Source organism: Protopterus annectens, chromosome 10.part0 (genome assembly GCF_019279795.1).
Source record: "Protopterus annectens isolate FY-2018-M chromosome 10.part0, PAN1.0, whole genome shotgun sequence".
In the NCBI taxonomy this organism is placed as follows: domain Eukaryota; kingdom Metazoa; phylum Chordata; order Ceratodontiformes; family Protopteridae; genus Protopterus; species Protopterus annectens.
This window is the reverse complement of record NC_056744.1, coordinates 782,580,308-782,595,450: the sequence shown is the minus strand read 5'-3', so window position 1 is coordinate 782,595,450 and position 15,143 is coordinate 782,580,308.

The window sequence follows — 15,143 nt, the reverse complement described above, 5'->3', positions numbered from 1 at the left end:
GGCCCAGACACAGTACCTAACTTCAGGTTAAAAGTATTAACATCTTTGCACAAACATTTAGCCATGAGTAAGAAGTATTTATATGCGCACCCAGAACAGACACCAACCTGGCTAACAACAGGAAAAACAATGCTTCTGCTTAAGAGTGAACCTGCAAGCTGCCCTGAAAATTATACACCAACAACTTGCCTTCCGACGATGTACAAACTATACATGGGAATTGATGTTGACAGAGTTTATAGTCATTTAGAAGAAAACTCAATTATGACAGTAGAAGAAAAGGGCAATAAAAGAAAGTCATATAGAACAAAGGATCATTTGTTGTTAAATAAAGTCATAGTGGAGAACTGTAAAAAGGGGAAGAATCTAAGTATGACATGGACTGACTACACAAAGCATCTGATAGTATCACTCATTCATGGATAAAAGAGTGCTTAAAAATGTATAAGATACACCCCACTCTGATTGACTACATTACAGTGACCATGAAACAGTGGCAGACCACTTTGCAATTAAGCTATGATAAAGGACAAATTGTTATCACAGGGATAAAAATTCAAAGGAGGATATTCCAGGGTGACTCTCTGTCACTGCTACTATTCTCCCTTACCCTTAATCCGTTAAGCTGTTTAGTCAACAGCTTAGGCCATGGCTATAATCTGGCTCCTAGAAAACAACAAAGTGTAAAGACTTCTCACCTTCTCTTTGTCGATGGTTTAAAACTGTATAGCTCATCAGATGAGGAATTGAAAGCACAACTGCGAGTTGTCAAAACTAAATGATATAAGAATGTCATTTGGTCTTGATAAATGTGCAAAAGCAGCCTTTAAAGCAGGAAAACTGCAACACCAGGATAACATCAGTTTGGGACAAGAATGTGATATAAAAGAACTTGAGCAAGAAGGAGTGTATAAATATTTGGGAATTGATGAAGGATCAACAATAAAACATGAACAAATGCAAATAAAACTTAGTAAGGAATACTTCAGAAGACTTAAATTAATCGTGAAAACAGCACTGACATCTAGGAACAAAATCCAAGCTATAAACCAATTTGCCCTTCCTGTCCAACTTACAATTTTGGAGTGATTGACTGGCCCCAAACCGTGTTGGATAGATTAGACAGGAAAACAAGAAGGATGCTTCATGATCACCAAATGATTTATAAAAATCAGTGCATTCCAAGATTATATATTCCCTGTTCTGAAGGAGGAATGGGCCTCCTTGAAATTGATTATATGTATAGATCTGCAATCGTTGGACTCCACATATATCTGCTGACCTCACAAGACCCAAATGTAGTGAAAGTTTTGAAACATGAGGAGAATAAATCTAAGATGACTTCTCTGCTTAATCTAGCAGAAGCTTATTGGCGTCAAGCAAGAATGGAAATCAAACCAAAAGTAGTTAAAAAGCAGGCAGCAACTGAATGTGCCAAAAAACAAAAGAAAGAATATAAAGTGAAGGATCAGATGAGATGACAAGAAATGTGGAAAAAGCATAAATATAGCTGCAAGTATAGAAAACATTTGGAAGAACCTCATGTTGATCAGGAATGAACACAGGAATGGTTAAGGAGAGGCGAATTCAAACCAAGAGATAAAAGGTTAATATCGGCGGCCCAAGATAGTGGGCTCTGTACACGTTGGTTTATAAAGTCCATTGAACATGTGGGAGAAACAGACAAATGTAGGTTGCTGGTTGTGACATACTAATGGCAGAAGGACTGTATACTGAAAGGCAGAATAATGTGGCGAGATTGCTGCACTGGGGATGGCAAACATTATAGTACTGAAGTGGCTGAAAGACACCGGAAACATGAGTCACAAAGCCTCACAGAAAATGAAAAAGTCTACATCACATGGGATCATCCATTACCAACAGTTCAAAAGAAAACTGGATATAGTAGTCCAAGAAAAGAAAACAAAAGTAGCATTGATCATTGAAATTGCTACACCCAGTGACTACAGTGTCTTGTGTGTATACAGAGAGACACAAAGTCATAAAATATCAGGATCTGCAGGCAGAAATGAGAGCAATGTGGAAGAAAGATACCCAGACAGTTCCAATAGTAGTAGAAGCAACGGGTCTTATAAAAAATAATTTACAATCGTATTTAGATATATTACCAATACATGCAACTCCATATGAACTGCAGAAAGTGTCATTACTGAGCAAATTGCAGGTAGTACAAAGAGCACTACAGGCTGACATCAAAGACTGAAACAATATTAATTTCATGAATTTTAATCATACTTTGACTTAGGAATGGGGTTCATTCCCATCATTGTATTAGAAACCCAAAAGACTTGGAGAAATTAAAAAAAAAAGAGAAAAATCACTAATATCTGTAGATCACTAACATAGGCTGTTAGGTTTGTCTGTCGCTGATTATGGGCACCAAATTACCAAGAAAATATTTTTCCCTGGTCTCATTCCAGGACATCTTTTTTCCTGCACAAATACATTTTTAAGTAGCTGAGTTTGTCATTAGATTAGTTGTACTGCCTGTACTATGCCATCCTGTTCTGTTTCTCTGGACTGTTGGAAGATCTCAGCCCTGTTCAAGTTATTTTACGAAGTAAAAGTGAGCATAATTTTCAAAGCATGAGGAGAAGTAGTGATAGATCCTTTTTTCCTACCAGAGAATGTCCAGTCATCCCTTGTATATTATTTAATTGTCATTACTGGGTATTGTGAGGTTAGAGGTCCTGAACATATATTTGGTGCCAGCATTATATATTTGGTGGGTAAACAGAACAAATTTGGTCAGTCCATGATAAATGAGTGGAAAACACCCTGGATAGCAACATAAGTACAGTATGTTTTAAACAAGAAGTTGCAAGCATTATACATCACTTGTAATCTATCCAGTTATTGTAAGTCAAACATTACATAGCTCATTCAAATCCTGCCTTCTTTTAAACCTCACTCCTCTTCCAAAATATTAATCTGCATGAATTATTCCCACAGTTCCCATTTCACTATGAAATTTGCTCCTAGCCTTTCCAAAGATTCCATTTCCAGTTGTTTTATCTCTGTTACTATATTTACTACTTGTAGTACAGGTGGTTTAGATTTTGATTCCATTTTCTAATTGCTTTTTCTGGCAACCACCATAATCATTGTCAGCAAGGCCTTGCTATGTCTAGGCAATTCTGATTCTATATTATAGTTCAAAAAATAATTTCCTTAGTTATACCAAATTGCTTACTCAGTATTTCTGATAGACTAGAGTAGTCTGCAGAGAATTTTCCAAGTCTGTAACTCATTATACTCCCAGAAAATATGTTTCCAATTGCCTCTTCCTTCCCCAATATATACTTCCAATATTCCTTCCAATATTTACCATCTACCTGAGGAAAAATTCTTTAGATTCTACTTGGGGTATAAAAGTACCTATGTAAACACCTCCAAGCAAAGATCCTAAATCTTCTTTACTTTGTTGCATATTTGTGAGACATACTTTTGCCCCCCATATTGTTTCTTTGTGCATTGTTTATCCAGTCTCTTCTTAATCCTTTCTAACTTCCTCTGATTGATTCTTGTAGTTATCACATAACATTTTATATGCTGTACTAATTATCCCTTTTTAACAGCAGCTTTTGTTCTAGATTCTACTAAAAACTCTACCAGTACTGTTATTTCACTTAAGCTCCCCTATTTCTTTCTCTTTGCCTATACTCTGATATCAGTCCTTGACAGGGAAGGCAATCTCTAGCCTACAGTCCAAATAAAGTGTTGGTCTCTTCCAATTCTATTCCTTTCCCTCTCTAATTATTTGCTCCCAATATCTTTGATCCCTTTGCCAGTTTTCTGGAATAAATTCCATCCCCCCTTATCTGTATCCATAATTGCAGTTATCCCTGTGATGCCCGTGCCCTGACCCAGCAATCAAGGAGCCTCAATCCTCATCACTAACATCAGAGGGGGTGTCTCATATGAGAGAAAAGGATAACAAACACACACACAGTAAGTGCTATTTCCCTTAAGAGCACACAGAGATCACAGTCAGTCCGGGGCTGGTCACTCCCTTGCTCCCCAGGTCCCCAATAAGACTCCCCACTAGCACAGCTTTAGGGTCCAGATCTCAGGCTAGTGAGTAAGCTAAAACCTCTAGCACCCTCTCTGACCAACCAGTGCTTCATAGTTTCTCCAGCTGGCACAGTTTCTCCAGCTGTGCCCCTTTCTCCAAGACTATATGGTAGTTCCACTTGCCACCACCCACTAATACTTACCAGCTACTCAAAGGCCCTTAAAAGGGTGTCCAATAATTACTGTGCAATATTATTATCCAATTGGTAGTATAGCCCAGGGCTAAAGCTATAGGAGTGGCTTTGTGCAATTTTATCAAAGGCATACAAGTACTCTAAAGAGCTTAACTTATCTCTACACAAACCAGCCACAGTTAAAAGGGTTTTAAAATATTTAATATTAAATAATTAAAACCACAAGAAAATACTTTTTCTACTACACAGTGCTAGTCAAAAGTTCAGAGATCACACAGAAATACTTAAAATAAATCAGTAGTACAGTTCTGACATCACAGAAAAACACTTAGTGTAAACTTTATAGTTCCTAGCTAATCTAAAAGAAAATACAAGTCTAAGACAACTTACATAAGACAACAGGCAACATGCTGATAATTTGGATATCAAGACAAAAATGCTTAATAATCTCTAGGTCTCACTGTTTAAATTGAAACTGCAGTCCTGCTAAACATCACATCATCTTTTACACTTTCCTGGTGTTCCCAGGCTGACAGAAACTGCATTTACATTCTTTTACACTTAGAGCAATAAAGGACATTCCATATGTAAATTCTGGTCATTAACTTTAGCCTTAAAACAATAGGTAGGATGCTTACTCCAGACTCATCAACTCCAAATTCTAACTTCAAAGGAACAGACATAAAGTAATTTTAATTTCAAAGGACCAACAAGAAATGCTTGACTTAGCTTTTTTAACTGTTTTAAGTTCAACAAGCCTGTGATTCACATTCATATTTACAAATAATAGACTTATGTATAAAATTCTATCTGGCTAGGCTGGCAGCCTTCACCCTTCTCTACCAGTCTTTACACCCCCCCCCCCCCGGTGAACTCAAGCTAGTTTTTCAAGTGACCCTTGAGAAATGCTGCTTGAGAGGGTTAGGTGTATTGGAGTATACCTACCTCATTCCCTGTCTTGAGAGCCCATCTGCATTGACATTTATACTCCCACTCTGGTGCTGCACTGACATATCATATGCTTGCAACCCTAGGCTCCATCTTAGCAACTTGGCATTTTCCTGGCTGCTCTGTTTAACCATGTTAGGGGGTTGTGATTTGTCATAACAGTGAATTTCCTTCCATACAGATAAGGATAAAGTTTTTGCAGTGCGCATACTATGGCTAGACATTCCTTCTCAATAGCTGCATACCATTCCTCCTTGGGATGGAGCCTATGACTGAGATAAACCACTGGGTGCTCTTCCCATTCTGAAGAAATCTGGCTATGTACAGCCCCCACCCCATGGTTTGACGCCTCTACCTGCACAACAAATTCTTTGCTGTAATCTGGACTGGCTAACACAGGGGGTCCTCCCAAAGCTTCTTTAAGCTTCTGGAATGCCTGTTCACATGCTGGGGTCCACACTACCTTATCTGGCCTGTTCTTCCTTGTCAGGAGCAGCTATGGTACTATAATTGGGGGTGAAATTTCTGTAGTACCCTGCTATCCCTAAAAATGCCCTCACCTGTTTTTTTTTTGTAACAGGTGCAGGCCATGCCTGAATAGCTTCCACTTTGGCAGGTTCTGACCCTATCTTACCACTCCCCACTCTATGCCCTAGGTAGGAGACCTCCACCATACCCACCTGACATTTGCTCAGCTTAATGGTCAACCCTGCCCTCTGTAGTCTGCCCAGCACCTCCCTGACATGCAGAAGGTGCTCTGGCCAGGAATGGCTGTAGATGGCAATATCATCTAGGTAAGCAAGGGCAAACCCTCCTGCTCCTGCTAGGATATGATCTACCAGCCTCTGGAAAGGCACCGGGGCATTCTTCATCCCAAAGGGCATCTTTGTGAACTCATACAAGCCAAAAGGAGTCTGACTTCTCTCTAGCACAGGGAGTCAAGGGCACCTGCCAGTACCCTTAGTAAGATCAGTGGTTGTAAGATACCTAGCCCCACCCAGCTGCTCTATTGCTTCATCTGTCCTAGGCATGGGGTAAGCATCTGACTCTGTGTGACTATTTAATTTCCTGTAGTCCACACAGAACCTGGTACTGCCATTCTTCATTGGCACCAGCACCACTGGGGAGGCCCAGGGACTGTTGGACTCTTGAATCACCCCTAGTTCCAACATCTCCTGTGCCTCCACCCTCAGGGTTTGTCTGACAATCTTAGGAACTCTATAAGGGCCCTGCCTAATAGGCCTTTGGGATCCTGTATCTACCTGGTGCTGCACTAGGTGGGTGTACCCTGGTTTCCCAGTAAACATGTCCCCAAATTCCTGCAACACTGCTCGGATTTCTTGAACCTGGGTAAGAGATAGCTGCTGGGACATTGATACCCCTTCCACTGAGGTGTCAGCTTAAACCTCATTGAGGATATCAGTCCCAAGATCTCCCTCAGACTCCTCCTGCAATCCACTGCAAATGCTCAGGACAAGGGCCTCCCTATCATGATAAGGTTTCATCATGTTAACATGGTACAATTACTTTTTGATGCAAAATGTGCTAAGGGAGAAATACAAAAGCTTGTCCAGCAAAAGGTAGCTATGAAACAGAAGGAGAGTCTGCTTCTTGTTCTTCCAGTAATAAACCTCACAGAGAGACTGTAACAGTGAAACATTTCTGATGTTTCAAAGGAAAATGCTTGAGAGACAGAAAAAAGCAAAAAAGTTCACTAGAAGAACCAGAAGTATGTTGGAAATAAATCAGAGCCTGGATTTGGAGATGGAGATAAACAGGAAGAAAACCAACAACTTGGAAACTGACAAGTATGTTCTTCTGTCACAGTTTTATCAGAATCAATTCTTTCTGCTGGTAGGATTGCATCTTTATGATTAAAGAACTAGGTTGCTTTCTCACGGCCAGGTTTGGAACACACACACAGCATGGCTTTTCATTTAACAACTCCTGCCGTGGAATACCACTCCAGTTGCTTACTTATGCCTTCATAAAATTAATCTAGTGTATTTCTTTCACTTTCTCTGGTACAGCAGAAAATCTCAGGTTTTCCCATACGTGCTCTGCCCTCTAAATTATTTGAAACTTCTTATCTTGAGCAGTCTCATATTCAGCCAGCTTTTTCTTCACTTCAGCCTCTGATCTTTGCAGTTTGATCACCTCATCTGAATATCTGTGTAAATCGTCTTCCATTTTTCCAGCCTTTTGTTGAGTTTATATAACCCTTCAATGTTTCATTTATTTTAATCAGATCTGAGTATGTTTGACTTATTTTTTCCTCTAGGTTACTGAAAGTCATGTCTTGCAACAAAGCTGGAGCTTGCACTGCTTTTTGATGAACAGCTGAAGAATTATTCCCAGTCAGTGTTTTCTCCGCATGTTTTGTGATTTTTTTTTTCAAGTTCTCTGTATTTCTTTTTTGCTGGAATCCAGGCAGTGTACTTACTAGCCAGTTACTTTATTTTACCCAAAAAGACAAGACGCCTGGTTGTTTTTTCTGAGTTTCTGTTTCCATACAGGGAGAGCTGAAATGAAGCTGTTAGTGTTCAGACATCTTGGAAGTCCCAATAAGTACAGTATTGCTGAAAATATACAAGATGAAGAAGAAATAGAAGGAATTAGTAGATGTGTAACAAAAAAAAAAACATGTTAGATAATGAAAGGGAATGAGATACAAGTGAAACAGTGTTTGAGGGCGGGAATGAATTGCTAAAAGAAATGGAAGAAAAAGATGAGTAGCAATTTTAGGGAAATCTAGAAAAAGAGAATACAACACAATAGCAAAATGGTTAAGTAAAATACATAAAAGTGAGGAAATGTATGAAGAAGAAGAACTTCATTTTTCACTACCTTTGATTGTGGTTCTTTCAGTAAGACAGATCTAATTTCCATCTGCATATAAGGCATGTATATGTCATGTTTTGTCTGTCACTCCGTGTATAATGTGATTTATTTATTGCTTTTATACCTTCAAGCCAATGATGATATTCACTTTGTGTATAATATATGTATGGATTGCGTTTTGTCATTCACTCTGTACCCTGGACTGAGACTGAAATAGATCCAGTGGTATCACTGCTCTGCCGTGGTTTACAAATTCAAAATAAATAAAATAAGAAAAGAAGAAGAAAACGAACCACCTCAATAAATTATTTTTACTTTTTTATTAATTACAATGAATGTATATTCTATGACATCATAACAACGAAGAGAGGCAATGTTGTGTTGTTTAGGAAAGAATATGTAAATCTAATGTATTTCCAAGATGTTAGAAAGGTAAAAAGTTATTACAGAAAAGAAGCAAGTAAAATTTTGTAAAGAAAAAAATATGTAGCTGTTAAAGTAGCAATGTTGAGGGATTGTATTAATCATAAATAATGAGAAATGGAAAATAATGAATAATGAAAGACATACATGTGAGATCAAGAGAGTATTATGTATAGAAATCTTAGGAGTATATTCTGTTTATGCATTTCCTAAATTTGGTCAAAAAGAGGGCATTTTAAAGCTTTTTCTATTAACTTATTAGACCCTAGTGACGCCTCCAAGTGTTTCTGCACTTATACTTACTGACGCCTCTAGGTGTTAAATATTGTCTCCTCATATTCATATTAATAATTCCAAGACCATGCTGCATATAGTCTATTAAAATATATAATTTTAAAGCTTATACAAAGGCAAACATAACTGCATCAATATTTGACATCTGTCAGGTGCAGAAAAAGAGATATCAATTGTTATTCATATCATATTTATTTATATTGTCATAAATTTCATGTGTCTCTAAATATCTTGACAGCCAAGTAGCACAGACAAAACTGCTTAGCCTCATATGAAAGTCTTCAGATGGATGAACAAAATGTCACAGATAGTACTTGTATAACCTGAGTGACTGCTGAGATATTGTAAGTTGTTTACAATATATTAATCATTCAATAGTTAATGTGACTTATAAAATCCTGTTTAAGACCTAGAATCTAAAGCATACCACCACTATAAATTTAGTTATGCTGAAGAGTTTTACATTCACATTTCTTTAATAACCTCTATGGCTACAGAAATATGAACATTTGTTTGAAATGTGAGGACATAATTTGCTTTTATTAAAAAGCTTAGGCTCCGCTCATTGAAAGTTACAGTGCAAACTTCCAGAGCAACACTGGAGAGAATGAGTTAAGGAAAAGGAACGTAATATGCAGTGCAGCTTCAATTATGTATTAAGAAAGATCCAGAAATATAGTAATGTAAACTGTTTAGAAGGAATGTTGCATTGTGCATGTTTAAATGACATTGGGAAATCAAGAAACACACATGAGAGAATGTGTTAAGAACAAATATTTACAAATATACATTATAATGCAATACTGAAATATTTTAAATGGGAGCAATATGGAAAATAAAGTCTGTAATCTGTAAAGTGGATGTTAAAGTTGTAAAACAGTAAAAAAATGTTTGTGACTATGAAAAGATAAGTAAATGATGATAGGATTTAACGATTCAACAATGGATGGATATACTTGAAAAAAGAAAACAGTAAAGGAGTACATTTGTCAAAAAGAAGGATGAAAAAGGAAAGAAGGAAAGTTATTGTTAGAAAAATATAAAAAAACGAATGAAGGTAGAAGAGAAAATATTTCAATAAAATAGCAATACTTATTAGTCATAATAAGTAAAGGATCTGTGTATGGTTTAAGAAACATTATACAAGGAAAGCGGGTTTTATTATGCATCACCAAACAACACAATCCTGAGCATTGGAAACACACACACACACACACACACACACACACACACACACACACACACACACAAAGTAATAAAATAATACGTGAATGTCAGAGTGGCAAAAAAGTTAACTGTAAATGTTTTATGGCCGGGGGAAAATCCTCTCCTATTATTTGATATGAGAAAGAGGGCAGCAAGTCTCCTGCACCTATCTGATGAGAGGCAGGCCTCTACAATCCAGAACTTGTATATGCCAATTCCATGGTCACACCAACTCAAAAGAGGGTGAAACCTCCCAAAATAAGGGAACCATTGAAAGTGTACACTTAGTGTTCACACTGGCAACTATTTTCTGTGAAATTGGTGATCTATGTTGTGTTCCTTGGCATTCCTTTCTTTATGTAACTGATGCTCAGGAAAGAAAGATGTATTATCTTTTCCAATACACAAAGATAAGAAAGTAGTCATGTATCTGATGGAATTAATCATTAAGAAAGTTCAAAGAGTGTATAAACAGAAAAATAAATTAAAAGTAGTAGAACAACAAGAGTAGATTCGGAAGAAACAAGAGAGGAGAAAAAGTAGCAAGAAGATAAGTAAAAAGAAAAAGGTGGAAAATATGTAATGTAAGAGGAAATGGAGCCAGAAATACATTCTGCAAATAAGGATCCAATAATGGAAAATGATGGAGTAGTATATAGTTTCTGTCAACAAATAGATATCTAAGAACCTGCAAGATTTGGCAGGGTATATCAAGAATGGCTTGATGAAGGAATAGATATGGAAAGGAGGTGTGTGTAGGAATGATGAAAACATTATTGAAAAAAGGGGAAAAACATCTTGGATATTTTGATGCCCATAATGCTAATAAACTGCATTTATAAGATCACAAAAATAATAACTAAAATGCTTAGTAATAAGATGTGAGAAGACATGGGTGCAGTGGGAGCCAGTAAGGATACAAGAGAAACATTATGGAAAACAGAAGCAGTATTAGCAATAATGAAGCTAGAGCAAAATATAATGACAAACATAGATTTTTCTAAGGCATTTGAATCAGTTAACCTTAACATATTTTGGGAAACAATATATAAATACAAATTAGAAAAAAATCTGTGCAGTAGTTTAAAGGAACTGATGGATTTTCAATTGACACACCAGTGGTTAATGGGCACAAATGAAATAAAAGATGCAAAAGGAACAAAGAATGTGGTCTACAAAGCATGTTTATTTGTTGCATGCATGACTAGTACAGTAAAAAGGGTGATAAAAGAGAAATGCAGATTAGAAAGTGTTAAAGGAATAAACTATTAATTATCACTAACATATGTAGATGATATAAAAGTGCTAAAAGGTAAAGAAGGAGGAATAAGGGAAATATGGTACAACTAGAAAATATAGAAGTAAGAATTCATATGAAAACAGCATGGAGTATGTCCATGGCAGTAAAACAGAAAGTATAAAACAAATCATAAAAGGTTTTCTTAGTAAGGTAAGAAATACTAAATAAAAGACTGGAGCAAATTACAGAAGAAATGGAACAACAAGAATAAAATGGAATAAATGTACCCTTAGGAGAGGGACATATATGATAAAGACATTCTTTACTTCATAAGCAACATAAATGTCAAGGAGATATATGGGTACATTTTTAAATGCTTGTTGGAATATACAGAATTCAATCAAACAGGACGAAAAAGAAAGAATGAATATAAAATATAGTAACAGTACTGGTACATGCATAAAAGTATGAATAAAATGTGGCAACAGGATGATACAAAGACATTAAAGAAGACTATAAAACTATTAACATACAAAAAGATAAGTTTGGACAGAAATATGGACAGCAATACAAAATGGATTATGAAATACTGTTTTAACAAATTTCTCTTGTAAGAAAAGGAGAATTTTCAGCACTCTGAACTATTATTTGTAGGAAGTGAGCAGCATTGTGAGTTTCTGTTGGCTGTCTGTGCCCTAAGCATTACTATAATTTTAACTGCATTGCTCAACATTGCCCTTATTAGGGCAGCTTTGCACAATGTAGCACATCTTGGACTAAGCAAGATTGTTGTATTGATGCTCTATAGTAGCCAATGAGTGCTTTTTAATTTTCCCTTCCAAGTGAGATGTTAAATTATTTTATTTCTGCTGTTGGTGAATGTACTCACTTAATGGCTCAGTAGTACATTGTTGCTATAGATTGATTGTGTTTGCTGCACTCTAGGCAGTTGCACACTGCTAGTACTCTGTTGTTGTTACTTACACTTATTGCTATCATTACAGTCCTGATTATTGCTTAAATTGCTTGTAGGCTTGTCATTACATTATATTGCCAGTGCTACTATCTTGGTTGTCTTGTAGTTACGATCCTTCTATGTGTTGACTGTTTTTCTAAATATATTGGTGAAGTTATCATTATAAGACCTAGACTCACTTGTCCAAAATGGATGACCAATAAACTCGTATCCTTTCTATTGACAACCTCATAGAACTTGGTGTTCTTAGGCAGTGTAGATATTATCAAATGCTCACAGATGAGTTACTACTTGAGATAGATGATACAATTTGTGAGAATTATACGTATTTGCACAACATGGCAGCCACCCTCTCACCATATACTGCCATCAACACCTCTGCACAGACATACTAAACTAATATTTGCTGAGATTGTCAGCAGGTCACTTCCCAGCCTCCTTACATCAGGTAGATAGAGCCTCATCAGACACAACATAACCACCCTCGCACACAGTAATGAGTTACCAGGCTGCAGACTTTAAACCATCTACTGCCATTAAAACCACAAGTACAAACAGAAATATCCTGGTAATTGGTGATTCTACTGCCAGGCACACTGACTCCATGCTTATGAGGGTGGACAATGACAGGGAATTCTTAGTTGTCATCCTCTCTATTCACATGTCAAATGCAGCTGAGACTATAGTCCTTAGTGGAATCCCACCTTTACCCAGAATGATACCTACATGCAATGAAAAGATAATTGACTTCAACAATTCGCTAAGTACTTTGTATATTTTTGGGGGGAGGGGTGTAGTATGTGTCAGCTTGAGATGGGATAGTTTGATTTGCTTCACAAATGACAGCCTGATCCTCTCTTTCAATGGGTTCATAGGTAAATGCTAGTCAATCAGTCTATAAACTATCACACGCATAGCCAATAAACAGCCAATAACCAATTTAGAGAATAAAACTCTGTGTCTTGTGTCTAGAAAGTAAGCACCTTAACCATTATGCCAGCCCCAACCCTTCCATGGATTCTCGTACTGGTCATGGCATTTGCTGCTCCATAGTGCTTTTTTAGGCAGTGTGCAGCTAAAGGACATTCCAGAATAGCAGATAAAGACAAAATTACAGCAGACTGCAAATTAAACTATATCAAGGTTACTCTGTTTAATGCCAGAATTCATAATAATAAATTGCTGGATCTTGAGGCCCTATTACAACTCGAAAACATCAATTTCTGTCAGCTCTAAGGCTTTGTTAAATTGTAAAGAAAGCATTCCCTCCATACCTGCATTTAGTACTAACCATAGCTTGTAAGAGAGGGAAACTGTAGGACCATTCCATATTTTTCAGAAGCCATATCAACACTAGGCAAATTCCATGAGACCCTCAAAACCTAAACAAGACAGATATCAACTTACTGCTTGTTATAGGATGCCATCTATATCCCCATATGGCTATGAGAGATTCCAGAATGTATTTTCTGAAATACCCATAATGAAAATAATTTTGATGGGTGATTTTAACTATGAGTTGATAATCTGGTGCACATGTATCTTAAATGATGGATATGCACCAAAATTCCTTGAGTTAATAAATGATAATTCCCTAGAAAAATAAATTAACCAACCCACTATGAGGCAAAACATTCTACATTCTGTCTTTACCAGTATGGCCCCCTGCCCATGTACCATAAATGACTTCAATACAAAGTGTCCAGCAAAAATATTTGCAAAGGCATTCATCGCTCTTAATATAATTTTAATTTAATTTAAAATATAGTATCACAAAAACAACTAGTAAAATAAAGTACTTCAGAAAAAAAAAATCAATCCAGCACATGCAATAACCAGCATGTGTGGCAACCTGAGAACTACTGAATAATCCAGGGGCCTTGGCATATAGTTAAGAGCACTATTAATGATGTGGCATTCATACAACTCCTAAATAACAGCTATATAGCACATTATCTTTAATAAAAGTTCAAAAGGCACACAGAAAATTGCCAAGACAGGAAGACAGAAAGAATGAGTTTTCAGTTTCTGGGTCCATAAATAGCAAAGGTTTTTCTGCCATTAAGTAAAGAATGGGGGTGGTAACAGACAAGAAGAGCAAAGTGACCTGGTTAGTGATGCGAATGAGAGAGGATGTGAGAGAGAAGTACCTCAGAAATAGAAAGTTATAGATCAATTTACAGATTAAATTTGTTAATGAATAGAACATTATCTTGTGATTATTCAGCCAGTGTTTGACAGGGTAATATAGTGATGACCTGTACAATAAGGAGATGACCATAAATCTGCTAGTCTTTTGTTTTCATAGTTTTTGTACTTTAAGAATTTCCAGTTTTCAGTTCATTGAGGCAATACATTTTTCTGTGAATAACTAAACTGTTGGAGAAGTAAATTGCACCAATAAACATTATATAATTCAGTATAATAACTGGAAGCAGTCATAAAACATGTTGAGACTTACAGATTTAAGTGGCTATAAGAATGACAGGCACGGTATCTCATGTGTGTTTGAGATGACTTTTCACAAAATGCATCAGAGTTACTACCAATTGCAATTTTTTTCTTTGTTAGACAAAGATCCACTAATGCTTAATCTAATCTTATTTCATAGTACTTAGTAGTCTAGAACAGGTGAAATAATCATCATATACATACAAGTGAGACACTGCAGAAAAATAGTTTAACAGTGATTACAATTAGTAATAAGAAATTCATCTTTTCACGTCAAAATAAGTCATGTAGTATTTGGAAACTTAAATTCCTGATGTGCTGATAAAAGTCATTATCACTGTTGTTGAGGCCTTTTATATGATATAAAATTCGGTCATTATAAGAAAAATTTACTGATGTATTAAAATTATTTCTGTTTAGACTATAACAAGAAACATGTCACTTTTTAAAAGAAAAAGTGGCAAATAGATGAGGGAACAGTGCAATCACATGGATGACTTCTGCATAAGAATTGAGCATCACCCAGATTGCTGTG